The following is an 18,141-nucleotide window of genomic DNA, read 5'->3' on the forward strand; positions in this document are numbered from 1 at the left end:
AGGAGATGCTTCATGTGGCCATCAAAATTGAAAATCAATTTAATAGGAGGGGAAGCTCATGGTTTGGAGGTGGTTCAAGCAGTGGGAGGACAAATCCAAGTGTTTGGAGAAGCAATCCCACCTTTAATTCAAAACAAAAATCGAAACTTGGGGAAAAAAGTTCAAATTGGCCAAAACGGGAAGTCAAAACTGAATTTGTCCAAGCCCCTAAGATTGAAGGTAAAATTGATCCTAAACCTTTTAAAACTCATGACATTGTGTGTTTTAAGCACCAAGGATGAGGATACATTGCTAGTTAATACCCGAATAGGAGGATCATAGATAAAACATAATGGAGACTTGGAATCCGAAAGTGAAGAAACTGAGGTTGAAACTGAATTTGAAGAAGAAGAAACTGGAGGCAAGGAACATGAGGAATCCGAAACACTCAAGGCTTCAAGGGCTGAACTGATCTTGGTGGCAAGAAGGGTTCTAGCCGTGTACAAAGATGAGGATCAAATTCAAAAAGAGAACATCTTCCACACTCGATGTGAAATTCAAGGTAACATATATAGTATGATAGTTGATAGTGGAAGTTGTGCTACTGTAATTAGTAATGTGGCAGTTGATAAATTAGGAGTAGCAGCCGTTAAACATCCTGAACCATATAGATTACAATGGCTTAATAATAGTGGTGAGAAGAAAGTAAACAAACAAGCCAAAGTAAAATTCAACGTTGATAAATATGTGGATGTTGTATTGTGTGATGTTGTTCCTATGCATGCTGGTCATATTTTATTGGGGAGGCCATGACAATTTGATAAGGATGTCATACACTATAGAAAAGAGAATTCCATTGTTTTTTAAATTTAAGGGAAAAAATTTTAAGCTGGAGCCGTTAACTCTAAAGGAGGTATTTAGAATCCAATTTCAAATGCAACAAAGGAGGGAGGCCGAACGGCTTAAGGAGAAAGCAAGCATGGCACCTACGGTTTCATCATCTATCCAAGAAGGTAGGTTCGAACTTGCAATCCAAGATAAGTCCTCTAAAACTCAACTTGAGTGGAAACATCATAATAAACCTGAGAGTGAGAAAAAGCATGAAAAAGCTGCAAGTGGGGGTAAAGGAGTAATGTCCATGAGTGAGAAAGAAAAAGAAAGGAAAGAGAAGAAAAACAAGAATTTTTATCTTAGTTTTGGGAAAGTTAAAAAGGCTTTTTTGAGTGATAAACCCTTGCTGGTCATGATTTATAAAGATGTTTATTTAAATGATCAAGCTAATCCTAAAGAACTTGAATTGCAAAGTTCTATCTCTTCTCTTTTACAGGATTTTGAAGATGTCTTTCCGGAAGATTCCTAATGGTTTACCACCTATCCGATGGATTTAACATCAAGTTGATTTTGTTCTGGGAGCTGCAATTCCTAATAGGCCTGCATGTAGGGGTAATCTCAAGGAGACAAAGGAGCTACAAAGGCAAGTAAGTGAGTTATTAGATAAAGGTTATATTTATGAGAGCATGAATCCATGTGCTATTCCTGTTTTGTTAGTACTTAAGAAAGATGGTTCATGGCATACATGTGTGGATTGTAGGGCCATAAATAATATTACCATTAAATATAGACACCAATTCCTAGGTTAGATGATATGTTAGATGAATTACATGGTGCATGCACGTTTACTAAAATTGATCTTAGGAGTGGATATCATTAAATAGAATGTAAGAGGGTTATGAATGGAAAACTACATTTAAAACTAAGTATGGATTGTATAAGTGGTTAGTAATGCCTTTTAGTCTAAATAATACACCTAGCACTTTCATGAGATTAATGAACCATGTTATGTGCCTATTCATTGGAAAATTTGTAGTAGTTTATTTTGATGATATTCTTGTATACAGTAGACATTTAGATGAGCATGTAGAACATCTTAGGTTAGTTTTAAGAGTACTTAGGAAGGAAAGATTATTTGCTAACCTCAAGTGGTTAGTAATGCCTTTTAGTCTAACTAATACACCTAGCACTTTCATGAGATTAATGAATCATGCTATGTGCCTATTCATTGGAAAATTTGTAGTAGTTTATTTTGATGATATTCTTGTATACAGTAGACATTTAGATGAGCATGTAGAACATCTTAGGTTAGTTTTAAGAGTACTTAGGAAGGAAAGATTATTTGCTAACCTCAAAAAGTATGACTATTGTAAACATGAATTGGTTTTTCTAGGATTTGTTGCAAGTGTTGAAGGAATTAAAGTTCATCAATCCAAGGTGCAAACTATACAAGAGTGGTCGAAACCTACCTCCATTACTCAAGTGAGGAGCTTTCATGGTTTGGCTAGTTTCCACCAAGATTCGTCAAGGATTGTAGCACTATCATAGCATCTTTGACCAAAGTTGTAAAAAAGAATGTTGGATTCAAATGAAGGGAAGTACAAGAAAAATCTTTTAATTTGTTGAAAGAAAAATTAACTAATGCTCCTTTATTAGTTTTCCTAATTTTTTCAAAATTGTTTAAATTGAATGTGATACTTCGAGTATAGGTATTGGAGCTATTTTGATGCAAGAAGACCCATAGCATACTTTAATGAGAAGCTAAATGGAGTTGCATTGAAGTACCCAACATATGACAAAGAGATGTATGTGTTGATGAGGGTTTTAGAGACATAGCAGCATTACTTAATGCCGAAGGAGTTTGTGACTCACACAGATCATGAATCATTAAAGCACATCAAAGAGTTCATTGAGACTTTTCCTTATGTCATCCGCTACAAGAAAGATAAGGAAAATGTGGTTGCTGATACATTATCCTGAAGGTACGTATTGTTTTCTACCTTAGATGCTAGATTGCTTGGATTTGAACAATTAAAATAACTTCATGAGCATGATAGTGACTTTGATGAAATATTTAGGAGCCATACAAAATATGGGTATAATAATTTTACATCTTTGAGGGATATTTGTTTAGGAAAAATCAACTTTGTGTGCCTAATTGTAGCGTTCGGGAATTATTAGTGAGGGAAGGTCATGGTGGTGGTTTAATGAGTCACTTTGGCATCTTAAAAACTTTATCCTTACTGCAAGAACACTTTTATTGGCTTAATATGAAGAGAGATGTGGAAAGAATTTGTAAAAGATGCTTAAAATGCCGAAAATGCAAATCTAGGGTGAAACCGCACAGTTTGTATCTCCCATTGCCGATTCCATCTATTTCTTGGGTGGATTTATCTATAGATTTTGTTCTTGGTTTACCTAGGTTTAGGATAAGTAAGGATTCAATTTTTGTTGTTGGAAATTTTGTAAAATGACACATTTTATTGCATGTAATAAAACTGATAATGCATCTAATGTTGTTAATTTATTTTTTAAGGAAATTGTAAGGTTGTATGGTATATCTAGAATTATTGTTTTGGATAGGGATGCTAAGTTCTTAAGTTATTTTTGGAAAACTTTGTGGACTAAGTTAGGAACTAAACTTTTATTTTCAACTACTTGTCATCCACAAACTGATGGGCAAATTGAAGTAGTAAATAGGATTTTGTCTGCATTGTTCAGGGCTTTAATTAGTAGAAATTTAAGAACATGGGAGGAATGTTTGCCACATGTTGAATTTGCTTATAATAGATCTTTGCATTCAACTACTAAATATACTCCATTTGAGATTTTTTATGGTTTTAATCCTTTGACTCCATTAGATTTAACACATTTACCTTTAAGTAAACGTGCTAATCTAGATGGAAAGTAAAAAGCTGATTTTGTGAAGTAGATTCATGAAAAAAACAAAGGCAAATGTTGAGAGGAGCAATATGCAAGAAATGCTAACCAGGGCTAGATTAAGGTTGTTTTTAAAACCTAGAGATTGGGTTTAGTTGCATTTAAGAAATGAGAGGTTTCCCAAACAAAGAAAGTCGAAGCTTATGCCGTGTGGGAAAGGACCTTTTCAAGTTTTGAAGCAAATTAATGAAAACGCTTACAAGCTTGACTTACAGAGTGAGTATAATGTTAGTGTTACATTTAATGTTGCTTATTTATCTTATTTTGCTGCAGGTGATGATTTTGATCTATGGGCAAATCCTTTTTAAGAGGAGGTGAATGATGAGAATCCGCTCGTACTTGCACAACCGACTACCCGCTGAGGTGCTGAGATCCTATACAGTTAAAGACCGAGCCAATCACTAAGGCTCAAGCTAAGAGATTTAAGGACAACCTGGCTGGTTTCATACAAGGAGTTATCAATTCTCAAAATGGCTTGTCCATACCCGAAGACTCAAAGTCTGTTTTAAGTATCCAAGTGGTGGAGATCGATATGGACCTCGGATAGCTGTTTTAGTGCATTTATGGACTCCGAGCAGTGACGAATGGGTTTAACACCTCTTGATATCACTAAGAGTTCATGGAAACATGTCAAGGCAAAAGCAAAGCAACCAAGAAGGCTATTTGCACACAGAAGGGAGTTTTGGCCGAATTTGCTATATTCGCCATTGGCTTCGCTGTATTTTGGTGATTAAGCATTTTTTCGTTGTTCCAAACAAGGTCAACATATTGGATTCATTATTTATCCTATTTTGCATCCTACGTGTCATATTTAAGCTGATTTGGAGCCTTTATATGTTGGAAATTAGTTAAAGATAGCTTAGTTGTCAAACTAGTCAACTAGTTTTCTAATTTGAATTTGATTTTTTGTTTTAGAAAACTACCTTTTATTGTTGTTTTTATTTGTTTATTTGCTGGAAAAATAAACTTACAAAAGTTAGAATTTTATTATTTTGATTGAAAATTAATTAATTCCTAATTCAAGATAAAGGAATTAACTAATACAATTTAGTTCAGGAAAGGAAGGTGACAACCGGCCAAGCTTAGTTTCCTATTCTCTATGGCCGGTTTTGACTATTCTTTTAGAGTTTTATTTTATTCTTTCAAAGCCTATTTAAAAGCTTATTTTCAATGAGAAATCAGCTTACATATTATTCAGAATTTTATTTGTGAGAAAGAATTCACTTAGTTCTCTTTGAACACCTAAAACACCATTAGAGAGTAAGTATTTTAGTTTGACTTATCAATAGGACATCTATCACCTATTGTAGCATCTTCAATATACCATGGTTTCTACTCATAGATTGATTAGAGGTTGAGGTGACCATAATTGGTTGAACTTAATCTTTCGATTCCGGGCTAATGAGGTTCGTATCATAGGGCTTGGTTACAGGCTATCCCATTCAATATTCTTTCTAAAATGAACAAGCTTAGTGGTGCTAATAGTAGATTTGGTGGTGATAATCATATTGAGTTCAATTTTGATTCTCACCCCAAATCAAAGATGGGTGAGTTATGCATGTTGTCGATGAAACCATCATTTTAAAATTCCTTAACTGGTGATTCCAACTTTCGTTGGTTGAGTTTCCAATTAATGGTGATTTGTTTAGGAAGTTCGCAACAATTTTTAGATAGTTACTGAATTTCATTATTAATTGCCAAACCAATGCTAATTGATGATAATGATATTGCTGCTGATGTGGAACCCTCAAATACAATAACTAGTCACATTAACATGGATGGACCAACAGATGATGTGGATATAAGGCTGACTGCATTTAAAAATAATAATTCATGTGGTGACACTCTTTTTTCTCGAAAGAAAGCTACAAAAACAAATTCAAATTCCTTGAAACCATTCAAGGGTTTTAGACTCTAATTCTCTATCTATTGCTAAGTGCTTGAAGACTTTTGATACTAATTCAGATTATGTTAAGTCCTAAAGTGGTTGGTATTATGGAGCAAGCCTGCCACTAGTCATGAAAATCCTTTGCTGGAATACCCATGGAATTGGGAATGCATAAATATTCCGAGCATTTGTTAGAAGGATCAAGCATGAGGATCTTGATGTTGTGTTTCTTATGGAGACTAAGTTAGTACAACAACAATTGGAAAGATTATGCGTTCATATATCCATAAATGGTTGCTTTCGTATATACTGTTTGGGTTTAAATGGTGGCTAGCAATGTTATGGAAAAATGATGTGTCCTTGCATGTAAATTCCTATTCAGTAAGGCATAATGATGCTAAGTTGTTCATTTCTTAAGGGATGTTTGAGAATTACAGATTTTTATGGTAATCCAGATTATAATTTACGTTATGTTTCCTAGGAGCTTTTATGGAAATTATGTTCACTATTGTCTTTGGGCTAGTATATATTAGGTGATTTAATGAAATTGTCTCTCAAAATGGTAAATAGGGTGGGTAACATCGGTCTATGATGCAGATAGATTGTTTTTGTGAGAGTACTAATAATTGTTAATTACATAGAATCCCTTTTTTAGGTTATAAGTATACCTCGTCTAATGGTCATGAAAAAGCTGCTATCTATCGAGTATTTGCATTTATTAAAGGTTACCTCCATTTCCTTAATGCATATGTCTTTCATTTACCTAACTCTATGTAAAATCATTATATGATTTTATTGGCATTGAATGCGTTTAATAATTTACTAGATTTGGGAAAAGATTCCACTTTGAAGCTATTTGGATAACTAAAAAAGACTGCAAGCAAATTGTTGATCAAGTTTGGAATTCTGTAGATTCTGGTATTGCTTCTTTGCAACATGTTGCAATGAGGCTAGACTTTTGTGTAAAGGAGTTATCTACTTGGAATAAATTTACTTTAAAATCTATTCAATCTAAATTATCCACTTATAATTGATAATTGGAGGCTTTATAGACTACACCTTCAACGCGTGATAACCCTTGGAATTTACATTGAGTTAAAAAGCATATTAATAATTTATTGGAGAAAGAAAAGCTTAAATGGAAGCAAAGATCAACATTAAATTGGTTGCGTGAAAGAGATTGAAACATAAATTTTTTCCCTCATTTGCAAATATTCATCGACAAAGAAATACTATTCTAGGGATTTCTTGTTCACTTAGTGAATGGATTGATAATCAAGCTATGGTGCTTTTAGTCTTCATCAATTTATTCTATGATCTTTTTCCCTTTAAAAACTTGGATGTTAACACTAATGTCTTGTTAAATGTTTGGGATAGAGATCCTTCTTCTGTGAATGATTTATTATGTCGACCTTTCACTCCTGACAATATTTACATTAGCTTATTTCAAATGAATTCGATGAAGATTCCTAGCAGTGATGGTATGTCAAGCATGTTTTTCCAACATTATTGAGATATTATTGGTTTGAAGGTGACTATGGCTTGCTTAGAGGTCCTGTATAATGGAGGAGATGTTAATACAGTAAACCATAAATTAATTGCACTAGTTTCAAAGGTTAGTAACCCATTCAATGTGGAGGATTTTTGACCAATTAGCCTATGAACTGTTGTTTACAAAATTATTGCTAAAACAATAGTGAATAAGTTAAAACGTATTCTACCGAATATAATATCATAGGAACATATTGTGTTTGTACGTGGGCATTAAATTTCTAATAATATTATGGTGGCTTTTGAGACAATGCATCTAATTCATCGTCATAATTCTGGCACTGATGGATCAATGGCTATTAAGCTTGATATGAGCAAAGCTTATGATCGAGTGGAATGAGGTTTTGTTCAATGAATGATGTAGCAGATGAGATTTGCTACTTCATGGAATAATTTGGCAAGGTGATGTATCTCATTAGTTTCCTATTTTGTGATGGTAAATGGCACTAGGCATGGTTCAATAGCATCTAGTCATGGACTTCATCAGGAGGGTCTTTTATCCTCTATCTGTTTCTTATTTGCACAAAAGGTCTTTCTAGTTTATTGAAGAAATTTAAAGCTGATGGTCATCTTTTGAGAACACATATGTCTCCTCTAAGTCCATCTATGTCTCATCTTTTCTTTGCAAATGACACAGCTGTCTTTAATTCTACTCAGGAATGAATTAGCCTTTGGTCAACAAATTAATTTCAATAAAATGACAATCACTTGTAGTCCTAACATTTCTAAAGAGATTTGGAGTTTTATAAATCATTCTTTCAAAGTACAGGTTGGTATTTTTCATTTTGAATATTTAGGTTTGACTTCATTTATTGGTTGAAAAAAATATGATATTTTTATGGTGGTTAAAGATCGTGTGTGGAAAAAGTTGAAAGTTTGGAGGGGTAGATTATTGTCCAAAACGGGTAAGGAAATCATTATTAAGGATATTGGTCAATCTACTCCTACCTAATGTATGAGCTATTTCAAACTACCTAAAAGTTTGCCAAATGAGTTGAATAACTTGATAGGTAGGTTTTAGTGGTGGAGTGTGGGAGGCAAATGTGGTATTTCCTAAATTAGCTGGTCTAAAATGTGTCAACCTAAGTCTTTAAGGGGATTGGGATTTCATTTTCTCAAAAAAATTCAATAGGACTATGTTGGCTAAGCCAAAAAGAGATGCTCAACTATCTCTCAGTCATGTGTTCTAGTATTTATAATATGGAATGCTTTTCAAATCAATCTTGATGTAGTTTTTAGAGCTGAGTCTAGACAAAGGGGAGTAGGTGGTGGTGCGAAATGCAAAGAGTGAATTGATGGGAGCAATGTCTAAACCTTTTACAGATATCTGGATTGTTCTTTCTATGAAACTATTGGCCATCCAGGAAGCAATATTATTTTGTTTACAATTTAGGTTTTCTCAAGGAGTTATTACTTTGGATTCTTTGGTGGTTGCTAATTTGCTTCATGGTTCAGGATTGTTTAGATGCAAACTATTACCTAGTTGATGACATTCAATTGTTGCTATCCAATAATAAAGGCTTAAATTGTATCCATGTTACAAGAGAATCCAATAAAGCAGTAAACTATGTTGCTCAACACTCTATGGGTTAATCTTCTTATGTTGCATGGCTTGAAAAGGGACTTGAAAGGTTCCCATCTCTTATTCAAGGTAAAAATTGTTTCAAATTAACGAAGTGACTTCTCTTTTATTTCAAAAAGAAATCTCATTTTTATTTTATTTTATTTTTCCCTAAAACAAATAGAGTAAACGAGTACTCCACCATGCCTCTCTTGGAATTTCTTTTGCTAAAATCAGCAACTCTATTTGCCAGAGTCAGAAATACGAACCTAGATCAAATCGTTCCTAAACCCGTATTATATTAGCCCAGATTGAAAAAATTAAGTTCAAGTTCTTATGGTCACCTCAACTCCTAATCAATCTGTGACTAGAAACCTTGGTATATGACGAAGACATCACAATAGGTGATGGATGACTTATTGATAAGTCAAGCTAAAATACTCACTCTCTAATGGTGTTTTAGATGTTCAAAGAGAACTAAGAGAATTATTTTCTCAACAATAAATTTTTGAATAATATGTAAGCTGATTTCTCATTGAAAATAAGCCTTTAAATAGGCTTTGAAAGAACAAAATAAAACCCTAAAACAATAGTCAAAACTAGCCATAGAGAATAGGAAACCAAGCTTGGTCGTCTGTCACATTTCTTTCCTGAACTAAATTGAATTAGGAATTAATTAATTTACAACTAAAATAATAAAATAGTAACTTTCTAAGTTGAGTTTTCCAGCAAAATAAATAAATAAAAGCCAGCTTTCTAAAACAAAAAGTCAAAATCAAATTAGGAAGCTAATTGACTAGTTTGACTACTAAGCCAACTTTGACTAATTTCCAGCTTATTAAGGCTCCAAATCTGTTCCAAAATGCCATGTAGGATGCCAAATAGGATTAATGATGATTCCCACACGTTTTCCTTGATTGGAACAAAGAGAAAATGCCAAATCAACAAAATACAATAAAGCTAGCGAGAAAAACAGCATTTTCAACCCAAAAGTCCTTCCACACGCAAATCACCATTTTAGTTGCTTTAGCTTCTGCCTTTTCTTGATTCCATGATGCTTAGTGCTATTCATTGAATTCATGAATTTTTATATCCATTCGTTGCTACCTGAAGTCCAAAAATTCACTAAAACAACTATCCGGGTCCATATCGGCCTCCACCACTTGGATGCTTAAAATAGGCTTTGAATCTTCGGGTATTGACAAGCCCTTTTGAGAATTGATAACTCCTTGTATAAAGCCAGCCAGGTTGTCCTTAAATCTCTTGTCTTGAGCCCTAGTGATTGGCCCGGTCTTCATCTGTGTAGGATCTGCACCCCAGCAAGTTGTTGATTGTACGGGTATGGGCAGATTCTCATCATTCCTCTCCTCTTGAAAAGGATTTTCCCTCAAATCAAAATCATCACCTTTAGCAAAAAAAGATAAATCAGCAACATTAAATGTGGCACTAACATTATACTCATCGAGTAAGTCAAGTTTATAAGCATTCTCATTAATCTGCTCCAAAACTTGAAATGGTCCATCTCCACACGACATAAGCTTCGACTTTCTTTGTTCGAGTAACCTCTCCTTTCTTAAATGCACCCATACCCAATCTCTAGGTTCAAAGACAAATTTAATCCACCTTTGTTAGCATTCCTTGCATATTGCTTGGTCCTCCTCTCAATATTTGCCTTTATCTTTTTATGAATCTGCTTCAATAAATCAACTTTTTGCTTTGCATCTAGATTAGCACGTTCACTTAAAGGTAAAGGTGTTAAATCGAATGGTGTCAAAGGATTAAAACCATAAACAATCTCAAATGGTGTATATTTAGTAGCTGAATGCAATGATCTATTATAAGCAAATTCAACATATGGCAAACATTCCTCCCATGTTCTTAAATTTCTACTAATTAAAGCCCTTAACAATGCAGACAAAGTCCTATTTACTACTTCAATTTTCCCATTAGTTTGTAAATGATAAGTAGTCAAAAATAATAGCTTAGTTCCTAACTTATCCCATAAAATTTTCCAAAAATAACTTGAGAACTTAGCATCGCTATCAAAAACAATAGTTCGAGGCATACTATGCTACCTCACAATTTCCTTAAAGAATAAATTAAGCAACATTAGATGCATCATCAGTTTTATTACATGCAATAAAATGTGTTATCTTATAAAATTTATCCACAGCAACTAAAATTAAATCCTTACCTGTCCTAGACCTAGGTAAACCAAGAATAAAATTCATTGACAAATCTACCCAAGGAAAGGTTAAAATCAGCAAAGGATGATAGAAACCATGTGGCTTCAATGTAGACCTGGCTTTTCGGCATTTTAAGCATCTTTCACATATTCTCTCCATATCTCTCCTCATGTTAGGCCAATAAAAGTGTTCTTACAGTAAGGATAAAGTTTTTAAAATACCAAAATGACCTATTAAACCACCACCATGACCTCCGCTCACTAACAATTCCCGAATGCTACAATTAGGCATACAAAGTTGATTTTCCCTAAACAAATATCCCTCAAAGATGTAAAATTTATTAAAACCATGTTTTTTACAATTTCTAAATATTTCTCCAATGTCACTATCATGAGTTCAATCCACTTAGATTGCCTTCGCTTGAGCTTCCCTTATCCTTTAATGTGCTTCAAAGACTTATGATCCATGTGAATCACAAACTCCTTCGGCATTAAATAATACTGCCATGTTTCCAAAGCTCTCACCAAAGCATATATCTCCTTGTCATAGGTCGAGTAGGTTAGTGCAGTTCCATTCAATTTCTCACTAAAGTAGGCTATGGATCTTCCTTCTTGCATTAAAACAGCTCCAATACCTACACCCAAAGCATCACATTCAATTTCAAAAGTCTTCGAAAAATTAGGCAAAACCAATAAAGGTGCACTAGTTAATTTTTCTTTCAACAAATTAAAAGATATATATTGTACTTCCCCCCATTTGAAGCCAACATTCTTCTTTACAACTTCATTCAAAGGTGCTACGATGGTTTTAAAATCTTTGACAAATATTCTGTAAAAACTAGTCAAACCATGAAAGCTCCTCACTTGGGTAATGGAGGTGGGTTTTGGCCACTCTTGGATTTCTTTCATCTTGGATTGATCAACTTTAATTCCTGCAGCATTTACAACAAATCATAGGAAAACACGCTCATCTTTACAAAAATCATACTTTTTTGTGTTAGCAAATAACCTTTCCTTCCTATGAATATTTAAAACTTGCCTAAGATGCTCTACATGCTCATCAAGGTTTCGACTATACACTAAAATATCATCAAAATATACAACCATAAATTTACCAATAAATGGATGCATGACATGATTTATTAGCCTCATGAAAGTTCTAGGTGCATTAGTTAAACCAAAAGGCATTACTAACCATTCATACAATCCATATTTAGTTTTAAATGCAGTTTTCTATTCATCACTCTCTTTCATCTTAATTTGATGATATCCACTCCTAAGATCAATTTTTGAAAACATGCAAGCACCATACAATTCATTAAGCATATCATCTAATCTAGGAATTGGATGTCTATACTTAATGGTAATATTATTTATAGCTCTACAATCAAAACCAAAATCAATTTGATATTCAATCCCTCGGATAGGTGGTAAACCATTAGGAATTTCCTCTGGAAAGACATCATCAAAATCCTGTAAAAGAAAAGAGATAGAACTTGGCAATTCAAGTTCTTCAGAATTAGCTTGATCGTTTAAATATATATATTTATAAATCATGACCAGCAATGGTTTCTTATTCACAATTGATTTATTAACATCCCCAAAACTAAGATAGAAATTTTTATTTTTCTTATATTTCCTCTCTTTTTCTTTCTCTATCTCGGCCATCTCACCTTTCCTCTCATTTTTGGCTTTTCCAATTTTTTTCCACTCTTGACTTTTTCATCCCTTTTCACGCTCTCGGCTTTCTCTCTTTCTTTCCCCTCAAGTTTGAGTTTAGGACACTTACCTGATTGGTCATGTTCAATCTTGCCCCCTTGACTAGCAGTTGAAGCCATGGGTGCCACACTAGTTCTTTCTTTAAGCTTTTCGATCTCCCTCCTTTGTTGTATTTGAAGCTGGTCTCTAAATACCTCCTTAGGAGTCAATGGTTCTAACTTGACCTTTTTACCTTTAAATCTAGAAACAATAGCATTCTCTCGACCATAATATATAGTATCTTTATCAAATTGCCATGGTTTACCTAATAAAATATGTCAGGCATGCATAGGTACAACATCACACAAAACAACATCCACATATTTATCAATGCTGAATTTTACTTTGGCTTGTTTGTTTATTTTCATTTCACCACTATTATTAAGCCATTGTAATCTATATGGTTTGGAATGTTTAATTGTTGCTAATCCTAATTTTTCCACCACAACATTACTAATTACATTTGCACAACTCCCACTATCAATTATCATACTACAAACCTTACCTTGGATTTCACAATGAATGTGGAAGATAATCTCTCTTTGAATTAGATCCTTATCTTTATACACGGTCAAGACTCTCGTAGTCACCAAGCTCAATTCGGCATTTGAAACATTTAGGGTCTCAGCTTCATCTTCAATTTCTTCCTCTTCTGGCTCGATTTCACCCTCACTTCCTTTCACTTTCGGATTCTAACTCACAATTTCCTTTTAACACCATGATTCTCCTATTCGGGCATTGATTGGCAATGTGTCCTCATCCCTGACACTTAAAACAAACAATGTCACAAGTTCTAGAAGGTTTAGGATCAGATTTAACTTCATTCCTTGGTGGTTGGATAGATTCAGCTTTGGCTTCTTTCCTTAGTCAATTAGTGCTTTCATCAACAAGCTTCGGTTTTGGCTTGTTGTCATATATGGGATTGCTTCTCCAAACACTTGGATTTGATCTTCTATTGTTTAATACTCCTCCAAAATGTGAGCTTCCCCTCCTCTTGAATTGATTTTCAATTTTGATGGCCACATGAAGCATCTCCTCCAATTCTACATATTGTTGAAGCTCCACTTGATTGGCTATCTTTCAATTTAAACCACCCAAAACCCTTACCATGGTTGCCTCACTACACTCATTCATACTCAATCTTATCATGAGCATAATAATCTTCTACGGTCCTATTTCCTTTAGATAAATATTGTAACCTTTGATGTAGCAACCTATGGTACTGAGTTGGTACAAATCGCTTCCTCATGGCTCCTTTCATTTGTCGCCAAGTAGTAATCAATTCATCACCTACTCTTCTTCGGGTACTTTGCTCATTTGTCCACCATTGAAGTGCATAATGACCAAATTCCAAAGCTGCCAATTTAACTTTCTTAGCCTATGAATAGTTATGACAATCGAATATCAACTCCATTCGCTCCTCCCACTCTAGGTAAGCCTCCAGATCACTTTTTCTCATAAAAGGTGGTATGTTGATCTTAATATTTCCAAGATCATCATCCTCTTCCCTTGCTTGTCTCCCATGGATTGGTCTTCCTTGTAGTGCAAAAATATTATCAATTTCTTTTTCAAGATTATCTCTAAAATTACCTTCCCCTGTAATTGTTCCAAGATCGCCATCATGTCTATGTGCTCACGTCCACTTCCTGTAGCTTAGGAATCACCCTTGAATCCTACGGATTTCTCTTCATTAATTCTTAATGATCTATCTTCTCTCCTCATCCTTGAATCTGTCATGTTAGTAGAAATAATACAAAAAAAAATCCTCACCAAATTCACTATCTCACATGTTTCACTCAAATAAGGTCTTGACACTCGTGTTTACACACTAGTTTTGGCTTTTACCCTCTTTTAAGCTCACACTCTCTCTTGCCTTTTTCCACTTAAAGAATTATCTCAAAGTTCTAATTAAACACACACAAAATAGAAACTAGATCATAAGTGTGTTCTAATTAAACTTATCAACAAAATAATAGCGAAAAGCAAGCAATACCAAGTGAATTAATAAAACTTGGTTCTCGGCTTTTCTAAGAAAAAACAAAGTAAATCAACAACCAAATTTTCAGAATTAATAAAGAGCTGACCAGACTATTTTAAACCAATAATTCAAGGATAAAATATAGAAAAGAGATTCAAACAACGAACAAGAATCCATTCAAACAAAATAGGGACTAGTTGTTAACTGTTGTAATTTAAGTTTTTGTGTCAAATCCTTTACCAATTTTAATCTAAATAATTTTAGCACTCAAAATTCAAATATCCAGCAGCAAAATTGAATTTCCAGCTCTAACAAATTCAAACTCCAAATTTCAACAAAGCGGCCTCTTTTTTTTTTTTTTTTTTTTTAATTCACTCACAGAACTTTAAACACAACTCCATTAGCAAGAATCAACAACAAAAATTGCAATTCCAACACCAATATTCCACCAAACCTAAGACCACACTCTAAACAAAAACAAATTGCACAATTCTTAGTTTTATGCAATATGCTTTCAAAACTCCTTTTTTTTCCTTTTTTTCCTTTCTTTTTTTTTTTTTTAATATATGAATGCAACTAATTAAGATGAAAATAGCAAAGAAAAATTAACAACAAACCAAATTAACAAGAACAATGATAAAAAAACAACCTACAAGCTAGGAAACACAAATATGGTTAAAACAAGGAAAACCTATTTGATTAGGAAATTTTTTTTTTTTTAATTTGCAGAACGTGTAGAATAGATGCAACCTTAATCTAATACTAAAATTATAGATTAACACAAAACAAAATAAAACAAATAAGATAGATCAAACCTGCACAAAATTCAGCTTTTATACCAAATGATACAAACCTAGATCAACTCGTGTCTAAACCCGTATTATATTAACCCAAATTGAAAAAATTAAAGTTCAAGTTTTTATGGTCACCTCAATGCCTAATCAACATGTGAATAGAAACCTTGATATATGATGAAAACACCACAATAGGTTATGGATGACCTAGTAATAAGTCAAGCTAAAACACTCACTCTCTAAATGTGTTTTAGATGCTAAAAGAGAACTAAGAAAATTCTATCTCACAAATAAACTTTCTAAATAATACGTAAGCTAATTTCTAATTGAAAATATGCCTTTAAATAGGCTTTGAAAGAACAAAATAAAATCCTAAAAGAGTAGTCAAAACCGGCCATGTAGAATAGGAAACTTTGCTTGGCCGATTTTCACACTCATTTCCTAAACTAATTTGTATTAATTAATTTTTTTATTTTGAATTAGGAATTAATTAATTTACAATTGAAATAATAAAATAATAACTTTCCTAAGTTAATTTTTCCAGAAAAATAATTAAATAAAACCAAAATAAAAGCTAGTTTCCTAAACAAAAAGTCAAAATCAAATTAGGAAACTAGTTGACTACTTTGACTACTAAGCTAACTTTGACTAATTTCTAGCTTATAAAGGCTCCAAATCTGTTCCAATGTGCCATGTAGGATGCCAAATAGGATTAATGATGATTCCCACATGTTGTCCTTGATTGGAATAAAGAAAAATGCCAAATCAGCAAAATACAGTAAAGTCGGAGGCAAGAATAGCATTTTCAGCCCAAAGTCCTTCCATAAGAAAATCACCATTTTAGTTGCTTTAGCTTCTACCTTGTCTTGATTCCATGACCTCTTAGGGATATTTATTGAATTCATGAAGTTTTGGATCCATTCCTTGCTGCTCGGAGTCCAAAAATGCACTAAAACAACTACCCGGGTGCATATTGGCCTCCAGCACTTGAATGCTTAAAACAGGCTTTGAATCTTCTGGTATTGATAAGCCCTTTTGATAATTGATAACTCCTTGTATAAATCCAGCCAGGTTCTCTTTAAATCTTTTGGCTTGATCCCTAATGATTAGCCCGGTCTTCATCTGTATAGGATCTGCATCCCAAAGGGTTGTCGATTGTGCGGGTACAGGTGGATTCTCTTCAACAACTCCCTTTACAACACAGTCATCAAACCTCCATTCTATCCATTGTCATATTTATAAATCCCAATTCTATGTTTGTTTCCTCAGAATGTATAGGAAAGTATTTTTATTTCCTTAAAATTTATAGCAAAATGACTTAGAACTATTTTGACCTTTCAATAAAATGAAAATTTTGAATGCCAATAAGCATATAGCTTCTTTCCTTTTTTGACAATGCTATGTTTATGTTTCTTAGATATGAATGCCAATTAACATGTTTATGTAAGAATTGAATTCATAGAAGTTTTGGAAATTTTACATACAAATGTTTGAGTTTATGTTAGAATTTTAGGATTTTTAGCATTCTTTAACATTGCATAAATCTTTTATATCTGACTTAAAATAAGTTCTAGTATTTTTTTTTTTTTTTTGTTAGATATTAGAGTTAACTACTATTAATTTTTTTAACTTATTTAAACTCCAATTAGTAATTTAATATGAAGCTTCTTTATTTGGAAGTGTTTGAAAATTGTATCGCTCACAATATAATTAGGAAAATGCTTCACCTAAACCTAATTTAAATTATGATTGTATATTTGTGTCTAATTATTATGAAAATTGTACTTTGTATGACTAAAACCGAGCAAGATAACTAAGGCAACTTAAGCATTCCAATGTTAGGGAAGATTGCCCTATATTTTATGGTCTTTACAACTTTTTTCCAGACTTATGCTTATGGCTTTGCTGGTGGGTTAGTCAAGTTGAATCACGGTCTCTACGATATTTCTTTATTTGTTCCTATTCTGCGATATGTTCCTTCATATGTACCTTATATCTCTAGCTTTGTAATTTTATCCAATTTTGATTGAATTTTAGAAATGCTTAATGTGTGGATTTGAAAGTGCTTTCTTTTGAAGATGACTTAATTTTTTGGTTAACCTAAGTCTGATAATAAACTTTAGCAATTTTACTTTTGGTATAGGAAACACTGACCTTTTGAGTACAGCTAACCAAGCATTAACTATGAGATGCCTCAATTTTTAATTTTTTTTTGTTTTGAAATGGGTCGATTAAGATCTTATTCATCAAATTATAAAATGGTTGTAGAATGGTCAAGGCAACAACTTGGTTCTTTGTAGTTAGCATGCTATAGACACGAATTTCTCATAGTGTTTGGTTTTTTTAGATTATGTATAGAGGAATTGTTAATTTCTAGTTGTAAAAGTTAATTATCAATTGTGTAAAAGGCCTCCTCCACACCATCTTCATGGTGTATATCAATGTAAATATACACCACAAAGATGGTCTGGAGGAGGCCTTTTACACAATTGATAGAGAGTTATGACCTTTTTTTCCCCATAAATTTGGAGATTACTTTCCCACTACAAGAGACATACTTGATGTTGGATATTCAAAAGAAAATATTACTCTCTTAATGTTCAACTGGCTGAGGGGATTGATGATGAGAACTACCATTTTTTATTCAAACTACTCATTGAGAAGGTTATGGAAGTT

This window comes from Ziziphus jujuba, chromosome 8, assembly GCF_031755915.1.
Source record: "Ziziphus jujuba cultivar Dongzao chromosome 8, ASM3175591v1".
Taxonomy (NCBI): Eukaryota; Viridiplantae; Streptophyta; class Magnoliopsida; order Rosales; family Rhamnaceae; genus Ziziphus; species Ziziphus jujuba.